This window comes from Otolemur garnettii, unplaced genomic scaffold (assembly GCF_000181295.1).
Source record: "Otolemur garnettii isolate 467f Iridium unplaced genomic scaffold, OtoGar3 scaffold00012, whole genome shotgun sequence".
Taxonomy (NCBI): Eukaryota; Metazoa; Chordata; class Mammalia; order Primates; family Galagidae; genus Otolemur; species Otolemur garnettii.
Genome location: NW_003852407.1, coordinates 2,595,991 through 2,605,667, shown reverse-complemented (window position 1 = coordinate 2,605,667; position 9,677 = coordinate 2,595,991). Strand labels below are relative to the sequence as shown.

The window sequence follows — 9,677 nt, the reverse complement described above, 5'->3', positions numbered from 1 at the left end:
CCCCCCTGCTGCCTTGGTCTCCTCTTGCCCAGAGGCAGGAGCACAGCTCTAGAAGCAGAAGGCTGCTCTCCGAGGAGTCCTTGTCTGCCCCCCATCTGGCTTCCTTTCCCTGACTTTGCCACGTGACTGTCATTATTAGCACCAGAATGCAAGAAAAAGCTAAAGCTCTTCCTTTGGCCTCTTGACCTGAGACGATTTCTAAAAATGGTTGGCTGCTTACTTGACCCAGAAAACCCCTCAAAATCATGGAAACCAAGAGTCTTCTTGCTCCCTTTAAGAACACCTGTGAAACTGCCCAGGCCATCAAGTTATGCTTCTCCAAAAAGCCACCAAGTATCTAAATGATGTCACTTTATGGAAGCAGTGTGTGCCATTCCATCATTACCACAGCGGAGTTGGAAGGTGTGCCTGGGCCAGACTGTGGGGCTGGACACAGGGTTGGTGGCCTAAAAAGAATGCAGAATTTTTTTTGGCACATACTTAAAAACAGAGAGTGAGGCTGAACTTAAAGATTTTGATCACCGAGCATATCCAGGTGAACAAAGTCCCCCGAGGTGTGCCCCGTACTTCCAGAGTTCATGAGCAAATTCACCCACACTAAAGTTCCCCCTGCCACAATCAAATGACACTAAAAAGGAACAAACTCCTATCCTAAACTCAAAGATGTCCTAGAGGAAACTGAGGAAGCAACAATTATGACCCAGGAATACATTCAGTATAAAATAAATGCAAGTAAGTTGAAGCTGCCAGAGACATTAAGTACCCTCCTATCATCACCTAAGCCCCTTATGTAAACATTTCCAGATGGACTAGTTAAATCTAGAGCAATCCATCAACTGTGTTGAATGTCACCGGTTAACAGAATTGGTGGAATGCTGGAATGTTCCATGCAGTCTTACCTGAGCTGCTCTCTCCGTGCTGGTCCTGATTAAAGGCAAATGTAAATAAGTTTAAGAACGTCTCTGTCCTTTAAACAAGCTTGTAGCTGACACTAGTTACATTTTGTCCTTGAAGATGAAACATAGAACAGATCAGAGCTCTGTCACAAGAAATACATAATAAGTCCTTTTCAGGCTATCTGTCCCTGATAACTGCTAGTGATACATTATAAGTCATGAAGTTTTGCAAACTTTGAAGATCCTCACGTGACATTTCCTACTTCTGCAAGTGCCTAGTGAGAAAGTGAAGTGTGCTTTATTGTGGGAAAGCACAGTGTCAGTGTCAGTACACAGCACCATGAGAGGCCGAATCAGTTCCACAGACATCCCTGCATATATAATGTTGCTTCTGTGTTTGAAAACATTCTTACACTTTGTCATTTTGTCCCCTCCACCTTGGGAGGGGTCATTCCCATGCTGCTTTGACGAATAGGGAAACTGAGGGGCTAGAGTGAGTGGGAAACTTACCCCAAGTCTCAAAGCTAGTCAGTGCCCTGAGATCTGGATGTTTGGCTTCCTTTCCTGCATTATGAGCCAGAGTCATTCTGTGACCCCACCATTCGCCTCTGAGGACGCTGCTCTGACTCTCACGGCCGGCCTTCAGCCCAGGCTTTACCTTTTCTAACCTTGGTTTCTTCTCCTCCCTCTCCCCAACCTGCCTTGCTTCCATTTTAAATTTGTTTGAACATTGCTTAACACATCCCTCCTCTTATACCAGCCGCAGTCTCAGCCCTGCCTCGGCTCTGCCTTCAATTGCACAGTCACAGTGGAATCCAGGAGACTCCCACAGAGGGACAAATGTGTAGGCATTTTATGACAACGAGAGCAACATCAGGCACAAACAATATGACCCACAGAAAAATAAACCCAGGACCAAAAGTGCTTTACGACGTGTGCTGCTGTCATTACATTGTCTATTGTTGACTTTTCTGTGCGAGAATGTCCTGTCACAGTGGGACGTTCTGTCCTGTACCACACAGCGATGAGTCATGATGACCCCATCTTTGACTCCGTAATACTAGCTTCCCCTCACTCCATCCCAGCATTACTTTCCCAAGATTGTTTAATTCTTCCAGAAAAGAACAAAAGAAGACGTTTTTATCAAATGTGTGTTTGGGAACCAACTATACAGGTTTTAGGTGCCGTGGGACTAGAGCAGGCTTTTTCTCTGCTGTTGGTGTCCATTCCTTCAGAGGACTGTGCATCAGATGATCCCCAGAAAGAAAGGGGAACAGACTCGGTGCTTGTAGCACAGTGGTTATGGCGCCAGCCACATACACTGAAGGTGGCAGGTTCCAACCTGGCCTGGGCCCACTAAAACAAAAAAATAGCTGGGTGTCATGGTGGGTGCCTAGCTACTTAGGAGGCTGAGGCAAAAGAATCGCTTAAACCCAAAAGGTTGAGGTTGCTGTGAGCTGTGACACCATAGCACTCTACCGAGGGCATCATAATGAGACTGTCTTAAAATAAAAGAAAGGGAAACAGGTAACATGCAAATGGTCTACGTGTTCTTTGATTCAGTTGTTCTGTTATGGGCCATAATCATCATGGGCCATGATGATTTTGTGCAATTTAGAATAAGAAAGCCCTTGGCCAAAATATTTTATGTCTATCTGCCAGAAAATTATAATAATAAGCACTTAAAGTTATGACATCTGCAAAGTGCATGGTGCCCGCATAGATGAGACATTTTGTGCAGTGTACAACTTAGGCAACTGTATGAATTGGCCCAGGTTACCTTGTGAATACATATGAAAGACGATGTCAAGATACATGAAAGGGTACTCATTGAAGAGTATTCATTGTAACAGTCAAAAACTGTTGCAAATGTATATCGGTGGGGTTCAGCTTAAATAGATTAGAGCACCTTTATTCAATGTTATGCTAGGAAACATTATAAAGATTATATGGTATGTCTGTACTGCATGTTCTGATATGAAGATATGTCCAAGTTATATTATTAAGTGAAAAAGCAAGGTGTAGAAGGGAATGTACTATGATTCAAATGTGTACATTTTAACAAAGAGATACATACTGGCATATATAGCCTTCTTTTCCAAAAAGATCCTTAAGAAATTATTAACAGGGCTCGGTGCCTGTGGCTCAAGCGGCTAAGGCACCAGCCACATACACCTAAGGTGGCGGGTTCGAATCCAGCCCGGGCCCGCCAACAACAATGACGGCTGCAACCAAAAAAATAGCCGGGCATTGTGGCGGGCGCCTGTGGTCCCAGCTACTTGGGAGGCAGAGGCAGGAGACTTGCTTGAGTCCAGGAGTTGGAGGTTGCTGTGAGCTGGGATGTCACAGCACTCTACCCAGGGGGACAGCATGAAGCTCTGTCTCAAAAAAAAGAGAAAGAAATCATTAACAGAAACTTCCTAGAAACAAAGTCATTGGGTGAAGAAAGAAGCTTTTAGTTCAAATGTGTACTTTTCTATCTGATTTGAATCTTCTTACTAAAAGAATTTATTGTTTTCAATTTACATAAATCAACAGGGATTCTTTTTTCCAATTAGAAAAAAAAGATAGCAGATTTAAAAAAAAATACTTTTGGCATTAAAAAGAATCGAAGAGGTGCTTAATTTCTGGGTACTTTCCCTAACAGAATACATTTTAAAATAGACTGCAAGGGTTTTTTTGGAGGGGGATAGGGGTGGGTTGTTTGTTTAATAGCAATGGAGCCAGGCAGGGAAGGAGGATGGGGGCAGGTGGTGAAGGCTGGGTGCTGAGCCAGGAGGCAGACCTCTGTGCCTCTGTTCTAAGGCAGCATTTCCACCTTTCAGTTCTTGCTCCTGAAAGCTAACAAATATTATATTTATTTTTCGATGAGATGGTTAATGCGTGTAATCATAGACAAGGAATATCATTAAGCTCACCTTCTTTTATCAATTCAGTTCTGGTTGAATCTAAGGCAGTGTGTGTAGGTTTGCCCTTCACTTAGCACCCCAGCGGTGTGTTGGAAAGGTACGAAGTGTGTACTTTGTTCATTTCACCATACTAAGTAGGTGAAGAAGAAAGAAATTAACTGTCTTCCTCTCTTTGATTTGAGTCCCTAAAGAAAAGAGAATTCTAGCTTGTCTACCTTTTCCTGAAATTTAAACCACCATTAGAATAAAAGCAAAGCTAAATTCATTATTGCAGATTTTATGCTAAGACTTCATTCCCCCCAAAGAATATTCATGTAGGCTATACATATATTATTCCAGAAAAAGAGGACAAAAAGAGTGATTATTTTTAGGATGAGCAGAAATTACATTTAATGTAATTGAGTAGCATAGCCAACCCCATCCTAGCAAGACGGTGACATCTGTATCTTTATTTTTAGGATGAGGTATTTGTATTAAATGACATTTTTTTTTCTTTTTTTTTTTTTTTTTGTAGAGACAGAGTCTCACTTTTTCACCCTCGGTAGAGTGCAGCGGAGTCGCTCCAGCAACCTCCAACTCCTGGGCTTAGGCGATTCTTCTGCCTCAGCCTCCCAAGTAGCTGGGACTACAGGCGCCCGCCACAACGCCCGGCTATTTTTTGTTGCAGTTTGGCCGGGGCTGGGTTTGAACCCGCCACCCTTGGTATATGGGGCCGGCCCCTTACTCACTGAGCCACAGGCGCCTCCCATTAAATGACATTTTTAAAAATTCCCTTCAGTAACAGATGTGAGAGGAGAGCACTTTGAATGTTATAAATTTAATAGAATATTTTTCTACTTTGGAGTTTCACCTTTTTGAATCATGTGTCTGTTCCAATACCAAGGCTTCTGACCTTGATTTTAACTACAAGCTATACACATTTTGATCAAAAGTTACACACATTCCATTCTTCTACGCATTGGAAAGTAGGTTTTAAATGCTGAACTCCTTCTAGGGCAAGATCTTCTCTGGACACAATAGTGCGACAAATGCTCTCCTTCCTGAATTTCTCTTTGGATTCTGGTTATTTAGTGCCCCAGTATTCATTTGCCTATCACATGTGCTTTCATTGTTCTGCATCATAAAACAAATATTTATTCATTCGATAAACATTTACTGAGAATCTTCTAGGCCCCAGGTTCCTGCCCAACACTGGAGCGCAGGAAATATAAATAAATGTCAGATTAAAAACCCGTATGATCGCTGCCCTTAGAGAGGCTTTACAGACAGGCAGGCCACGCACAGTCTGACCGGGGTTCATCCTGATGTTTGTTCTTTACAATCAGGACCAGGCTACAGTGAGGCAAAAGAGACACTGAGGGCAAACATTTAGCAGGTGTTCACTCTCAGGGTTGCACAGGCAGGCACTGGAGAGGAAGGACCTCTGAGTTTGGAGCTCCATGGCTTCTAACTTTTTTTTTTTTTGAGACAGAGTCTCACTTTGTCACCCTTGGTAGAGTACTGTTGACATCATAGCTCACAGTAGTCTCAAACTCTGGGGTTTAAGCGATTCTCTTGTCTCAGACTCCTAAGTAGCTGGGACAACAGGTGCCCGCCACAATGCCAGACTATTTTTAGAGATGAGATTTTGAACCTGTGAGCTCGGGCAACCCACCTGCCTCCGCCTCCTAGGGTGCTAGGATTACTGGCAGGAGCTATTGTGCCTGGCCCTGGCCCCAGGGCTCCTAACTTTGGTTTATCTTGGCCCCAAAAGCAATAGCTTTCATTGACAAAGCAGGATTATTTGATGTCACTTTTTGTATGACAAAACAGGCTCAGAAGGGCTGGGAGCTCACGCCTGTAATCCTAGCACTCTGAGAGGCAGGTGGATTGCCTGAGCCAGAGTGAGACCCCATCTCTAAAAAGTAGCCAGGGATGTGGCGGGCACCTGTAGTCCAAGCTACTTGGGAGGCTGAGACAAGAGAACCACTTGAGCCCAAGAGTTTGAGGTTGCTGTGAGCTATGATGCTACAGCACTCTACTGAGGGTGACAAAGGGAGACTGTTTCAAAAAAAAAAAAAAAAGCTCAGAGAAGTCAAGATTATGACAACATGGACATTACATGCCAGAAATCTGGCTCACAGCTAAGATTTATTAGTCGGGGCTCTGCAGAGAAACCAAACCAACAGAATGGGGTAGGGGGTGGGGGGAGAGAGAGCGATTTATTTTAAGGAATTGGCTCATGCGATTGTGGAGGCTTGATGAGCCCAGAATGAGATGGGGTAGGTGGGCCGGCTGGAGGCTCCGGAGAGTTGCAATTTGCTTCAGAGGCAGTCTGCTGACAGAATCCCTTCTTGCTCAGGGAGTCACCCTTTATTGCATTAAGGCTTCTGACTGATTGGCTAAAGCCCGCTCATGTCGTGGAGGGTAATCTGCTTTACTCAAAATCTACCAATTTAGATCTTAATCTCATCCAAACAACGTCTTCACAGAAACACCCTCAAAAGCATTTGACCAAACATCTGGGCACAGTCGCCCAGCCCAGGTGACACATCAAGTCAGCTATCCCAGGGCAGTTAACAGCAACATCCTGTATTTGAGGACAGTCATTCTTCATTGCTGTCTTTGCACATTGATTTTAACTCTTTCTCTTCCATGATGATTTAACTCTGCTTTCCTCCCTACCACCCACTGCACTAGCTCAGGCCCCTTCCAAGATCCCTACAGCAGCTTTCTACTGATTTCCTTGACTCTTTCCCAGTCCAATCAACACTTTGCTTCTGGGGTCACCTTCCAGGAGCATGAGGCTCTTATACCACCTCGGGGTCTCCTCCTTACCACTAGAACTGTTGTCCTCTTGGTCAGTGTTCCAGGCCTGCCAGTGTTCTGACCCTGTCATCTGGCTACCGACCCCTCGTACCAGCCACACTTCCCCTCTGCTGTCCTTACAGCTCAGAGACCTCTCAGACTCACATTTCCATCAAAGCAACACCTTTCATTTCTTTGAAAATGTCTATACTTTGCATCTAGGACTTAGGCTATCCTCCCTATAACCACCCCCATGTAAGCCATTTCTTCCAGGCCTTATTCAAACTCTACACTGAAAGGTCTCCCTAGATCTAACAGCCTGATCAATCTCTCCCCATGTTCTTTGCACTCTGTCTTTAACCAGTTTTTATTCAAATTACTACATGGGTTGTGAGCCTGTGGAAAATGAGGCCTGTGTGCCAGGCTTTGGGGGAGCTCACCCCAAACCCATGGCCCCTAGCACAGTGCCGGGTATACAGTGGAGTTTTAACAAATAATTCCTTCATTTATATGAATCTTTACAATCTTCAGCCCATTTTTAGAGTTTCTTTGCCCTTTCGTGGAAGCAAACATTAGTTCAAGGCATTCACAGCAATTGGATGTAATTCTACAGAAGCACACTAGGAATTATAATGAGTTAGCTTGCTAAAAAATGCATTTTCTCATTTCCTAGAAACCAATTAAATGCAATAGCAGCGTAAGTAATTGGACATTTTGTTTAGTACTAATGTCATTTGTGTTGCAAGGGTGGTAACTTGTTTATGAAAATACGCTTTCTCTTTGTTGTATAAAAGATGTTCAGTAGGCCACTGGGTAAAGGTCTCCACAGCCACTTACTGGGGTGACACCACTATCAGATGGCTTCTGATACAGAATTACCCTAATGACCCTCTCCCTGCTGGGCAGCTCCTAACAATAGCAGAACCTTTTCTTTACCAACGGTGAGAACATGTCCCTGTGCATCCGTCCATCACAAAAGCACACCACGTCCTCCACACAGGAAACTGCACCCTGCTCCGCCATCCAACATGGACCCCAATATAGGATCCTTCTGAGATGGTGTTAGTGGCCCAGGATCCTTAGTATAAGATGGCTAATGGCATGTTCTCTTAGCTATGGAAGGGAGTGACCTCTCACAGTTATTTCGGTAGCCACCCCAACATGGGCATTTGTGAAGTTCATTGGGAATTAACTCAATGGCCAAAGCTTACTATGACCAATCACTGGAAGTAGGGGGCAGCCGCACCCCCTTTCCCATGCTGTTTTCTTTCAAGAGACCTATAATATGAGATGTTTGTCTTCATGATGTGACTTACCAAGACAAATTAGAGTTATAGCAATTCTGCAAAAATATTTTAGGCAAGAAAATTTCAAATGCTGAATAGAAAGCCCCCATCTAGAAAGATCTTAGCTAAAGCCATTGATGACATGTTTTTCCTCCTTCCTCCCTCCACATCCAGCCATCACTCCACCTAAAATGTATAATAATTAAAAACAAAATGAGCATTACTTGCTAAAAGTGGGAGTTTTCTAGTTTGTGGTGACTTTGCTGCTGCAATCAAAATAGGCATTGATTGCAACCAGAAAGGTTCCAAACTTGGAAGTTTCAGGACACATCCAGGAGATGTGCCTTGACGTATAGCTAAGCTGTGGCTCGGGGGCAAATAAAGAAAACACACACTGTTTAATAAATAAGCTCTGGGAAGGTTGGGTAAAGACTGAAACTCTGTAAAAATCCATGAGATTTTAAAACTAGGTAGTGAGGAGTTGGCTGTTTTACAGGAAATATAATAAAGAATCATTTCTACACTTTCTGCTTTCAAGTTTAGGGCTTTCTAAAAGTAGCCAACCAGTTCTTTGAGGCTCAGCTTCCAGAACCTACAGATCTGAGCCAAAGGAAAAGTGATGAAAGGGAAGCGAAACAGACGTTACCGGGATCAGGTGCTCTGGGGCCTTGTTATTCATTTGAACCAGTAATGGGGGAGGGAAGAACCTGCCCTCTGGCTTCCATGTTGTCTTGAATAACAATTAGGAAGAAGATTTGCAAAACTTCTGGAGTCCCATGTCTCTGCCTCTCTCTCTCTCTCTATACACATCCTCTTGGTTCAGTTTCTCAGGCGAGACATCATAAGCCACACTATAGTTCAATAATGTAGATTCAATCCGTTTTCCATGTTATTTCTGTAAATTGATGAGAATTCCTGATGAAGACTTTGTATCAGCCCACTCCTTATTCCATTTTCTTTTGTCTTTAAGAACTTGCTTATAACAAAGACCAGACGGGACACTCCCCAAGGCCACTTCGAAGTGTGATCTGGGCAGTTAGTTGTCCTCAACTTGGCCCAAATAAACTCTCTCTATTAACTTTGCCTCCATTTCTTCTTTTAGGCTGACAACATTATTCATTTGAAGATCATTAAAATAATTCTGTAAGTCTAATTCTTCACTCTAAGATTTACTGTGTGGCACTGGGAAAGGTATTTTAACTTCTCTGAGGCTCAATTATCTTATCTGTAAGATGGAAAAAAATAACTCTTGAGAGATTTATGAGAATTAAGTGTGAAGATACTCAATATTACAGCCCAGCCAGTGGTAGACAATTAATAAATATCAGTTTCTTTTTCCTTACCTATTTTTTCAGTGATTCTGAAAGGATGACCTGGGTATATCTTTAGATTGATCTGTTAGTACTATATTTTTATTTGGGTATAAATTAACTATTTTTCTAACCAAAATCTCCATGTTGGCCCCTATCTTCTATTTGTTCTAGTAAGTGTTTCTGATAGAACTGAGAAGATCTGGCCAACTGATTCTTAGCCTTATCAATTAGCAATGTTTTTAACTGCAAGCAAATATCAGAATGTCCAACTCATAGAAGAGTTTCGTTTTTACCTGGTTTTGGCTTTTTTAATATAAAACATAAAATCCTGGACATAGGGGTCATTAACATTGGTTCAGCTACTCAGGGCGGTGCTATCCAGGGTCTTGATTCTTTCCATCTTTTTACTTACTCTGCTGTCATCGTAACAGCAATGTTCCTTCCTTCTGCTTGTCCAGATCGTTACCACATCTCCAGGTGCCACTC

The 9,677-nt window shown here is 43.0% G+C and overlaps 1 protein-coding gene across 1 annotated transcript in view; it reads right to left on the bottom strand.

Moving 5' to 3' along the window:
• Window positions 1-1,142, bottom strand: part of MRO (maestro) — an 18,988-nt gene extending 17,846 nt beyond the window's left edge. Inside the window, exon 1 of the mRNA XM_023510265.1 lies at window positions 900-1,142. The gene's annotated coding sequence lies outside the window, so the exon portion shown is untranslated. The remainder of the gene's footprint in view (window positions 1-899) is intronic.
• Window positions 1,143-9,677: the final 8,535 nt, after the last annotated feature.